The sequence below is a fragment of the Panthera uncia genome, assembly GCF_023721935.1.
Source record: "Panthera uncia isolate 11264 chromosome B2 unlocalized genomic scaffold, Puncia_PCG_1.0 HiC_scaffold_24, whole genome shotgun sequence".
Classification (NCBI taxonomy): Eukaryota; Metazoa; Chordata; class Mammalia; order Carnivora; family Felidae; genus Panthera; species Panthera uncia.
The window spans coordinates 39,413,559-39,426,101 of NW_026057580.1; the positions used below are offsets into that span (position 1 = coordinate 39,413,559).

The following is a 12,543-nucleotide window of genomic DNA, read 5'->3' on the forward strand; positions in this document are numbered from 1 at the left end:
GGCCCTGTAAACTACTTTTCAGATACAAAATACATATATATCCAAAATTTGGCACCATAGATGAAGTTGGCTTGCCAATTTCATAAAGAACAGATGAATTGATGTTGTTTTACTTTAATTAAATGTATTTAATATAACTCTGGCAATAATTCCTGTCCAGTGTCTCAGCTACTTCCAGTAGTGCCAAGGAAAAGGAGATATGCCAACACAGCCATATTCTATAAAGCTGGTTACTTAAAAAATAGTTACAAACAACAACAAAAAACTGCAATGACACAAATCCTATTGAGAAAACTTTGTTCATCTATCTGTTTAACAAACATTTATTGAGTACTGCCAAATTGTCAAATAAAAGCGCCAAATAAGGCCTGGGTTTTGGCATTTCATGCAATGTTGCGGCCAGGAGACTGGGAGTTGACACAGACACTTGAATTACTTTTAGCAGAAGAGAAATGGAGGAGCCATAGAACATTAAAGATGAGGAGGACCCGAGACCACGGAGAACTTGCCTGCTCTCCACACTATTTTACAAGAAGAGGTTGCTATGGCAACAGACTATGAACACTTTCTCAAAATCCCACGCTGTGGGAAGCAAGATCTGTTCCATCAAACTCACATGTCATCCTGTCCTGCCCATCCATGTCATCATGTCACATATCTCCAGCCCTCTGAGATAGATGTCAGAGAAAAGGTGTGCATGAAGCTTATTAGCTGAGAGATGAAAATGATAGAATAAAAGTATCCCTCTCCATGAAAGCTGTTAACCAAAGGGCTGAGAAAGACCTCAATCCCAGCAATGCTATCACTGAGCAAGAAGAGAGACAGAGGTGGCCCTTCCATGATTCCGTGGGACAGATCTTCAAGGCTGTCCTGAACACCACCTGCAAGAAGTGTGGCTATAAAGACCACTTTGCAAAGGATTGGTTTGTGCAACAAGGAGGGACCAAACATTCTCTGATACTTGATGAGGAAGAGGAAAAGGAAGAGGCAAAGTCAGCAGAGTTTGAGAAGTGTGACCCCATGAGGAATTCTTCTCGAAAAATAAAGAAACTCCTTAGTGTCCTTCACTCAGTGAGACCTGTCCTCAGTTTGGAGAGTAACAGGGACTAACTCCTGTGGCTGCTGGAAAAGAAGAAAAAGAAACATAGACAAGAAGTCATCCTACTGACAGTTCAGACTCTGAGAGTGATACAAGCAAGAGGGCAAGGCACACATCAAAAGCCAGCAAGGCAGTGAAGAAGAACAAGAAGAAGAAAGAGAAGCAGCAGCACAAGGTGTGAGCGTGGAAAGAGTAGAGGGAATGGTTGAGAGAAGAAGGAACAAGGAGCCTTGTTCCTTGAAGCCCTGGCTCCTGGAAAGACCCAATAGTGAGAATATGGTCACTCACCCCATTGACTTCTCTCCCATGGGAGATGGCTTCTCTTCTTGGAGCAAGTAGTTTGGGAGGTAGATGTCAAAAGCATTTGTCTGAATTTATCATTTATCATCTTAATTTATCATTCCTTGTCTCTTTGCAAGTGACCACTGGATCCCATCCATTCATTCACTCAATTCCTTCATTCAGGAGGAGGTCCTATTACCCTCTCCAGCTGCCACTGCCAGAGCCAGATTCCTGTACAGAAGTCCATGCTAGAGCCACAGGTACTGCTGTGCAGGCAAGTCTGGCTATAGCTGGAGAACAGTGATTGGCCCCTCCCTGTTCAGTCAGCCCTGGGCTAATTGGTGAGTAATCTCTGCAGCATCGAACACAGGGGCAGAGGGAGACCAGCCATATGAGGGAGAACATGGTAAGAAATGGTATTCACTTTTTCCATTCCCCTAACATTATTCTACTGTGCTTGAAATGACAGCCAAAAAAACATTGTTTTCAATTCCTGAACTTGTATGTGACATTCTGCCAGACCACTGAACTAGATAGCTCAAGCCAAGATCATTGCTTTACTTTGTGTTTACTACTGTGTGAGTCGCTTGGTTCCACGTGAGGTCTTTGCTTCAATTCCTGGCAATACATAGAAAAAAAAGGTGGGGGGCCAAATAAAAGGCATAATTCTTGCCCTCAACAAGTTGTTTAGAGAAGAAAGGATCATAAATTTAGAAAACAATCCAGTTAGATTAATGATGAAAGAAGGTGGTATTTGGTGAGAAGGCAGCTGAGCAGGGCTTCTGTTTCAGGGTAGGACCATGGAAGTCATCCTAGTGGAACTTGCCTTGAATCGAATTTTGAAAGTGAAGTAAAAGCTTGATTCCAAATTGAGTGGAAAAAAACCAGAATGAGTAACTTGTTAGAATTATGTTTAGTGCACATAACAAAGAGTCAACCAGCATAGCTTAAACCTATATGTTTTTTTCCCCCATAATAAACATTCCTTAGTGGGAACTTTTTAAGGCTGGTGCAGCTGCTCAAGGAGTTGATGAAGAATTCAAGTTCTGTTTAGCTTCTTTCTCTACCAGTCTCAGTGGGTAGCTTTTATTCTCTTGGGCACAAGATAGCTGTTGTACCTCCAGGTATCGTGTATGCATGTTAATCAGAAAGAAGAGGAGAAAGGTGAAGGTGTCTGTTTTTATCAGAACAGTAGCTTTTCCAAAAGTCCTACCTAGTAGACTTTAGCTGTTTTATTATGGGCCAAAATTTGATCACATGGCCATCCCTAAAGGCACAGGAGTCTAGGGAGGTAAGTATTTTTAACTTGACACATCGCCTTCCCAAATAAAAATGAGGTTATGCTAGTAATAAGGAGAAAATAGATGTTATATAGGAAACTACCACCAGGATTTCTGCTTTGAGATGATAAAGTAGTTGTAATTTTCCCTATTCTAGCTACCAAGTAAAACCAAAAACCTTATACATTATACAAAACATGTGTGTTTTCTTACCAAAATGAAATCAAAGGAGAAATCAACAAAAGAAAGATCATAAGAAAATATTAAAACACATGACAATTCTGGAAAACTAAGTTAATATTATTCAATTCCCATTTTGTTTTTAATTTGTTTATCAAGGAGAAAAGTCTCCCCACTATAAAACTAAAAAAAAAAATTAACATTAAGGAACTAAATCCCAAGATACATGAGAAGATAGTAAGGATATTTGTAGTAGGTACTTAATTGTCCCAGAGTATTACTGATAAGTGGATGGATGGATGGATACCCCTTCACATTGTACTATTACCTTGTGCTTATGTATATTTTTTTCTGCTCAGTTGTTTATAAGTTCTCTGGAAGAACAACAGCTTTATGGAGAAATCTTGTCTCTTTCTTCTTTATTACAAATGTCTCGAATACGGCGGTCACTTAAAAATTAAAATTGAGTTGAATAATTAATTAATTAATTCATTGATCATTTAAATGAATTAGTTTCTAGCCATAAATAATTCATTTATGAATAAACCAATTCAAGTTGATGAGCCAATTACCGCTAAAGCACTGCCATGTTTCATAAATTATTTTACTCTTTGTGAATAGCTTTTCAGAAAGGACACACAGGTGAAATGGATGAAAATTAACACCAAGCAAAAGAAGCCAACAAATGTGCCAAACACAGGCATTTACAATTAAATGTAAAGCTTTCTGAGAGTAGGGCCAGACATATACACACATGGTCAAACAAATTTTATTATTTAAGAAAAGAATAATACTGTCCTCAGATTTTCTATGAATAAATCAAATGGTAACTGCCAAATGAAAGTGTATATTCCAGATATGATGATGGAAGCATATGATTAGATCACATGAAGGAACAGTGTTGTAGGCTCTGCTGGTCAGAGCACATGTGGAACATGGTGATCATTTTTGGCACCTCATTTAAAGATATATACTAATATATCTTTGAGTGTGCTTTAGGGGAATGTGAGCTAAATGGTAAAAGGTCTTGAACTATATCATTCAAGCAATGGTTGAGAGATTAGTGAAAAGAAGAGAAATCTGTGGGAAAGCACACAAATTGTCTAAATACTTGAAGGGCATTCAAGTAAATGAGGGAGAAAACTCTGAAGAAGACTAACTCATAATGACATGGTAGGGACACCACACCATTAGGTTCAATATCAGTAAGAGTTCCTAATGGCTGTAACATCTCGAAATCAGGTATACTTCCCTTGAGAAGTGAGCAGGTAAGCATTAGCCAAGGATGTTAACAGAGAGATTCCTAGAGAAGTAGGAGGTTGAGTCAGATTACTTCCTAAGGCCATTTCAACACTTAGATTCGATTATGAGTTTAAGGTACAACTCACTGGTAGATTTTCATCAATTCTACTGTATGATTTTACTCAATTCTATATGCCAATGATAACTTCTATTTGACCTAAATTAAGACTGAAATTTGCAACTTTTTAATGGAAGACAATTAATTGGGTCACCCAAGATTCAAACCTAAGGCATGGGTTTCATAAAAACTGTTTCAAATAATTCAACCAATATGGCTTATATTCAAGAGGGGTCATGTTTTTTATCTAAGATTTACTGGCAATGATGGCTGTAGTACATAATTCTGTCCTATTTTTGTTTAAGAAGGTATAATTCTCATTAATAGTCTATTTTAGGCAGAAAAGTATTCAAAGATGTATATCTGCATCTACAAAGACAGGTCATTTTTAAAAACATAAAAATGGGGGCACCTGGTAGCTCAGTCAGTTAAGTATCCAACTCCTGATTTCAGCTCAGGTTATGATCTCACTGTTGGTGAGACTAAGCCCTGCATTGGGCTCTATGTTGACCGTGCAGAGCCTGCTTAGGATTCTCTCTCTCCCTTTCTCTGCCCCTCCCCTGCTCATGTCATGTGCGCACTCACTCTCTGTCTCTGTCTCTCTCTCTCAAAATAAGTAAATAAATAAATAAATAAACATTTAAAACAAACATAAATTGGGGCACCCAGGTGGCTCAGTCGGTTAAGCATCCAGGCTCAGGGCATGATCTCGCAGTTCACAAGTTCAGGCTCCACCTTGGCCTCTGTGCTGACAGCTCAGAGCCTGGAGCCTGCTTCCGATTCTGTGTCTCCCTGTCTCTCTGTCTCTCCCCCACTCACGCTCTGTCTCTCTCTCTCTCCCAAAAATAAACACCTAAAACATTTTTAAATAAAATTTAAAAACATTAATTGATAATGGTATGTAAATGTGTTAAGACAGAATAAGACAGAAGGTATGTCTCTTCAAACAATTCTTAGAAGAATTTATGTGAACAAATTATAAAATAAAAGACAACCATTTTTATACAGCTTATGCTCCACAGCCAGAGGGTACTTGCCTTCATTTTAAAAATTATGTATTTTGCAAAATGTAATTATACTTGTAATTATGAATAGCAATATAAACTGAAGTATTAACAATATCAGCAACAACAACAGCAGAAAATGGGAGTCCCGGGCATTCAGGCCTCGCTATCTGGCTCCTTACAGGGCAACTATAAATGCTATGTAAACACCGGTGAAATGAATGACAGGAAGTCTCACACTCAAGAATTGCGTGCCCAATGTAGCAGGGAGTTCCAGTTTTCACTCCTTTACGTCTTATTTCCACATGTGGCCTCTGGAATAACCAAGTTAAAAGACCAGAGCCTCTGGGTGAACACTACAACTTATGCCCAATGCACAATGTATAGCTTCAGGAGCTATCTCTTTTCTTAACAGCTTTAGAGACAGAAACACTAAAAAAAAAAAAAAAAAAAAAAAAAAAAAAAAAAAAAAAAAAAAAAAAAAAAAAAAGTAGGTGGTATTTAACCTCAAGAAAATCATGATTCTTGACATTTTTGTTACTAAGAGACTCTGAAACTTGGGGAACCATTCTCTGGTAAAGGAGTTATGTTCCTTTATGAAGCCCTAGAGATAAATTTCAAGGTTCTTTAAAATTTGTCAGGTATTTGGGGAAACATATGAGTGAACCCATATTTTCTCTTACATCTTCAAAGAACAAGAAGAAAATGCCTAATGAGTTCTTTTTTGATGCTTAAGCAGAAGATTTAAGAAATACATAAGAAAAGCAATATGTGTTCATGAAACTGTTTTATTTTTTTATTTTTTTTAGCAATTTTTATTTTTATTTTTTATTTTTTTCTTGTGTTTTTTTTTTTTTATTTTAGCCATTCTGACAGGTGTGAGGTGATAACTCATTGCAGTTTTTTTTATCTTTATTTTTATTTTTTTTTCACTATATGAAATTTATTGTCGAAACTGTTTTAAAATAAAGGATTTCCTGAGAATGTGACTGCAGAATGTCTTCCAGCCACTTTCCTGAAAAAAAAAAAAATTGCTTCATGCACTGCTGACAAATTGATTACACAAAGATAGAGGGAGTCAAAAAGAAATTTCTTATTGCTTTTGATAAAACTCACTGAAAGTATTGAACTTAGAGACAAGACACTTTACAACTCAAGGCAATCTTGCTTGATGAGAAAAGCCTAGTTGAAGGGGAAGAAATACAGTATTATTATCTAGTACAAACCATCTGTGTGAAGTTGGGAAAAGATACTTAATATCCCTGTGACCAGGGCTACTCAGCCACAAGTAATCATAATGACTGCTGCTACTGAGTTTGTCCTTGCTGTGTTGGATGCTTTACTCAGCTTCCTTTTCTGGTCTGGTGAAGCTGAGTATATTATTTAACTCCAATCTTCAATTTCTCACTGAAGCAAAGTTAATGATAGTTGCATACTTGTAAAGATCAAATGGGATAATGGGATAAGGTATTTAGCACTTAGCAATCACAGTGCCTGGTATAGAATAACTATTTTATAAATGTTTGCTTATTACTATTACCTCTTGAATGATAGCCTACACATAGGTATTATTTAAAGATGGGCATCAGGGGCGCCTGGGTGGCTCAGTCGGTTAAGCGTCCGACTTTGGCTCAGGTCACGATCTCGCGGTCCGTGAGTTCAAGCCCCGCGTCGGGCTCTGGGCTGATGGCTCGGAGCCTGGAGCCTGCTTCCGATTCTGTGTCTCCCTCTCTCTCTCTGCCCCTCCCCCGTTCATGCTCTATCTCTCTCTGTCTCAAAAATAAATAAACGTTAAAAAAAAATTTTTTTTTTTAAAAGTAAAAAAAAAATAAATAAAGATGGGCATCACAGTAAAGTAATGGAATAGATTAGATGCCATAAATTTTATAAGCTGGCTAACATGTTTTGTTTGGCAGACTATATAATATTCGGCCCACAGAATGTTTTCATTTTTAATATTTGAATTATTTCTCATGTATAAAAATAGACTTCACAAACCAATCTTTCATTAGAAATGTAAAATACCTGATTATTTTTGGCCTACCTACCCACATGACAGCCATGAGGATAAACTTGGAGCTGTACTTTTTAACAAAGGTTCTCATTTGCCGTGGCTTCTACTTTCACTGTTTTCTCCACAATAATAAGAACAAAATAAATATAATTTATCATGGTGCCTGCAAATTTGTTGACCACTATTATTATTTTTCTTAGATTTTCTTCCATAGACCAGTGGTGCCCTCCTTTTGACTGAAGTACACACACTTGCTCCTTTTGTCTGAACTATTGAGGTAAATGAAATAAAAGTTGTTTTTCAAGTGTGTGCCATTGGTTGGAATGCATATTACGTCACCCCTTTCTGGAATGTTTCCTTTATAAACATAAAATAATAAATAAAGCATAAATATGTACATACATATTTGAACTAATGGGATGCTGTGCTTAATAACTCCTGAATAGAAAATGCTAATGATACTCAAATGCCATCCAAATGTACTCAACTTAGATAAATATTCTAAGTAAATTTGTGGGTGTGTTTATTGAGATATAATAGGCAGGTATTAAGGAGGGCACTTGTGACAGGCGCTGGGTGCCGTTATAAGTGATAAATCACTCAATTCTACTCCTGAAACTAATATTACACTATATGTCAACTAACTAGAATATAAATAAAAACTTGAAAAAGAAAAAAATTTTAAAAAGAGAGATAATCGACATATACCATTGAGTAAATTTAAGGTGTATAATGTGTGGATTTGACACACATCTACATTACAATACGATTACCACTGTAGTCTCCATCACATCACATAATTTTTATTTCTTATTTGTGGTTGAGAATATAACTGCAAATATACCGTTGGACCAACATCTCCCCAGTTCCTCCAGCCCCGTACCAGCTACATAACCACTATTCTACTCTATGTTTCTATAAGTTTAGCTTTTTTAGATTCCCATATAAGAGATATCACACAGTATTCACCTCTCTCTTATTTACTTTATAAAATGCCTCCAAAATTCATACATGCTATCACAAATGGCAAAATTTCCTTCTTTCTCATGGCTGAATAATATTCCATCACATATTTACGTCCAATCCTCTTTATCCATTCATCTATTGATGGACCCTTAAGTTGTTACCATATTTTGGCTATTAATAAAGCTGTAATAAATACGGGAGTACAGATATCTTTTTGATATCCTGCTTTCATTTTCTTAGGATATATACTCAGAAATGGGAATGCTGGAACAAATAGGGTTTCTACTTTAAATTGAGGAAGATCCATACCGTTTTCCAAAGTGGTTGCACCCATTTACATTCCCACCAGCATCCTTAGGGGCTCTCTTTTCTCCACACCCTCACCAACACTTGTTACCTCTTGTTTTTTATTTGGTTGGTTTTTTGTTTTGATAATAGTTGTTTTAATAAATTAAAAAAATTAAATGTTTATTTATTTTTGAGAGAGAGGGAGAGAGATGGAGTGCAAGTGGGGGAGGGAAGAGAGAGACATAGACACAGAATCTGAATCAGACTCCAGGGACCAGCTGTCAGCACAGAGCCCACTGTGCGGCTCAAACCCAGGAATCAATTCATGAGATCATGACCTGAGCTGAAGTCAGATGCTTAACCGACACAGCCACCCAGGTGCCCCATAATAATAGTCATTTGAATGGGTGGGGAGATGGCTTCTCATAGTGGTTTTTATGTTCATTTTCCTGATGATTTGTAATATTGAACAACTTTTCACATACCTGTTGGTCATTTGGACGTCTTCTTTGGAAAAATGTCTGTCTGTTCCTCTGCCCATTTTTTATTTGCATTGTTCCTTTATTTTTGTTTTTGATTTTGGTTTGTGTGTTTGTTTGGTAGTTGAATTGTATGTGTTCTTGATATATTTTGGAAATTAACCCTTATTAAATACATGGTTAGCAAATATTTTCTCCTATTTTGTAACCCACTATTTCATTTTGTTGATTATTTTTTTGTTGGGCAAAGTCTTCTTAGTTTAATGTAGTTCTCTCCTTATTGATTTTTGCTTTTGTTGTACTTTTGGTGTCATATCCAAAAAATCTGTGACAAGTGTCAAGAAGCATTTTCACTATGTTTTCTTCTAGGAGTTTATGATTTCAGGTCTTGTTTTTAAGTCCTTAATCCATTTTGAGTTGATTTTTGTGAGTAACGTAAGGAATCCAATTTCATTTCACTTTTCTGCATATGATTATCTATTTTTCTCACCATCATTTATTGAAGAGACTATCCTTTCCCCATTGAATATTCTTGACTCAATTGTCAAATATTAGTTGACAACATATGCAGGGTTTATTTCTAGGATTTTAGTTCTGTTCCATTGGTATATGTGCCAATTTTTATGTCAGTATCATCCTGTTATGATTACTATAGCTTTGTAGTATACTTTCAAATCAGAAAGTGTAATGCTTTTAGCTTTGTTCTTCTATCTCAGGATTACTTTGGCTATTTAGGATCTTTTGTGGCTGCATATTAATTTTAGCATTGTTTTCTCTTTCTGTGAAAAATGCCATTGGAATTTTGACAGAGACTGCATTAAATCTATAGATGGCTTGGGAAGTATGGACCTTTAATAGTATTAGTTCTTCCAATCCGTGAATATATCATATTTTTCCATTTGTGTCTTAATTCAATTTCTTTCATCAACGTCTTATAGTTTTCAGCATACAGAACTTCCTCTGGTTGAATTTCGTCCTAATTATTATATTGCTTTTAATTATATTGTAAATGGGAAGTGTTAATTCCTTTTTCAGATATCTTGTTGTCAGTGTATAGAAACATAACTGATTTCTGTATGTTGGCTGGATATCCTGCAACTTTACTAAATTCACTGACTGAGTTCTTTAGTGGTGTCTTTAGGATTTCTATACATAATATCATATCATTTGCAAATAAAGAAAATGTTACTTCTTCCTTTCTTTTTTTTAACGTTTATTTCCTTATTTTGAGAGAGAGGGAGAGAGCGCAGGGGAGGGGCAAAGAGAGAAAAAGAGAGAAAGAATCCCAAACAGGCTCCATACTACCAATGTGGAGCCCAACCTGAACTGAAATCAAGAGTTTGTTGCTTAACTGACTGAGCCACCCAGGTGCCCCTACTTCGTCCTTTCTTATTTAGATCTTTTTTCTTTTTGTTGCCTGTTATAGCAAGGACTTCCAGGATTATGGTTGAATAGGACTGGTGAGAGTAGGACCCTTGTCTTGTCCCTGATCTTAGAAGAAAAGCTTTTAACCTTTCACCATTAAATGTGATGTTAGCTGTGGGTTTGTTGTATATGATCTTATGTGGGATATGTTTCTTGTATAATTAAATTGTTGAAGGGTTTTAGATGCTGTATTTTGTCAAATACTTTTTCTGTATTTATCGAGATGATTTTTGTCCTTTATTTTATTAACATGTGGAGCACATATATTGATTTGCATTTGTTGAATCTTGCATTTCAGAGATATATCCCACTTGAACATGGTGTGTGATCCTTTTAATGTGCTGTTGAATTAGGTTTGGTAATATTTTTTGAAAACATCTGCATCGATATTTATCAGAGATACTGCTCTGTAGTTTTATTTTCTTGTACTGTCCTTCTGGCTTTGGTATCAGGGTAATTCTGGCCTTGTAAAATGAGTTTGGGAGTGCTCTTCAATTGTTTGAAGAATTGAGAAGGACTAGGGTAAATTGTTCTCCAAATGTGTAGTAGCATTCACTAATAAAACCATCTGGTCTTCAGCTCCTCTTTGTTGGAAGGTTTTTGATTACGGATTCAATTTGCTTACTAATAACTAGTCTGTTCAAATTTTCTATTTCATTATTCAGTTTTAGTAAATTTTATGTTTCTAGAAATTTATCCATTTCTAGATTATCCAATTTGTTGGCATGTAATTGTCCATAGTCATTTCTTATGATACTATGTATTTCTGTGATATCACTTGTCAAGTCTCTTCTTTCATTTCTGATTTTATTTGAGAATTCATTTTTCTTAGTCTAGCAAAAAAGTTGTGAATAGACTATAATTTGTTGAGTACTCTGCATCTTAAAGAAATAAAGTATTTTTTACGTTGCATAACATTTTCCCTCTGGGCGGCATATTGGCTAATGTTCTTCACCTTTTATTTCTGAAATTTTTCATTAGGGAGTCAGACATGAAACAATGTTCACACACACACACACACACACACACACACACACACACACACGCGCGCATGCGCACATGCACGTATTCCCACACATATGAAGAAGAAATGTATCAAAATCACCCAAGATAATAACAGCTCATTATGCAAGCATAGCACAGTGGGACATACTTGCTAACAGGCAAACAGCTCAGTAAGACAGCGTATATGAATGTTTACTGAAGTCTTTAAAAAATACTATAAACAAAATCCAGAGATTTAACAGTCTATTTAATTATATCTATCTTGACACTCCTTTTAGAATATAAAATCCCTACAAATGTAAAAACTATTAAAAAGACAACAGGCAAGAGTATTAGGTAAGTTTTTCAAATTGCTATTTGTTCTTTAAAAATATTTATTTTTCAATCTGAATTAAACACTTTTCATAGGCATCTCTAGTCATTGTATAGACATGAACAATCAAAAGAATTTAACGCAGCAATTAAAGAATTGTTTCTTCAACACGGTAAAAATTTACATCAAGGAAAACAAAATTATTTCTCTTGCATTAATATCTGACACAATTTTTATAGTTTTCCGTAAGTCTTTTTAAAGTTGGAGCAGAGGCAACAAAGTTCTTAATAAAATGACAAAAAAAAAAAAATCAGAGAAAAGACACTATATCCATATGTGAAACATATTGCTAAAATTAGAAAAATAATGTCTTTATTCATGTTTTGTGTTCTTTGTATTCCATTAATATTCTATTTGGGAAAAAATAATCGGGCCCTGAAAGATGGTACATAAGTGATTATGTGATTCAAAAAAGAGTTATGGCTCCTGAAAGAATATTACTGTTGCTCATTCTATAATTGAAGGTAAATTTATGGTTTAATCTCTCATATCCCTTCTACCACTCAATATAGCCCTGTCATGTCCCAAATTTTTGATTTTGGTTTTTCTATCTTTTATAGAGTAGTAAGAAATTAGATACATAAAAAATGTTTGCCCAATAGTAATATAATGTATTGAAACATTTTTTTTTTACCTGCCAAAAATATAACAACTGGGAGCCATCATTTCTCAAATATGACCAACTAGACTACCATGATGTTAATTTTGTTAAATGCCACACTTTCATTCCATACCCCATAATTTGGGCTAACTAGTCATCACAAAATTTCGGGACCCAGTGTATCTGT

At 35.6% G+C, this 12,543-nt stretch overlaps 1 pseudogene; it reads left to right on the forward strand.

Annotated features, from left to right (window-relative positions):
- Window positions 1-529: 529 nt before the first annotated feature.
- Window positions 530-1,280, forward strand: LOC125939092 (zinc finger CCHC domain-containing protein 17-like; annotated as a pseudogene).
- The last annotated feature ends 11,263 nt before the right edge of the window (window positions 1,281-12,543 follow it).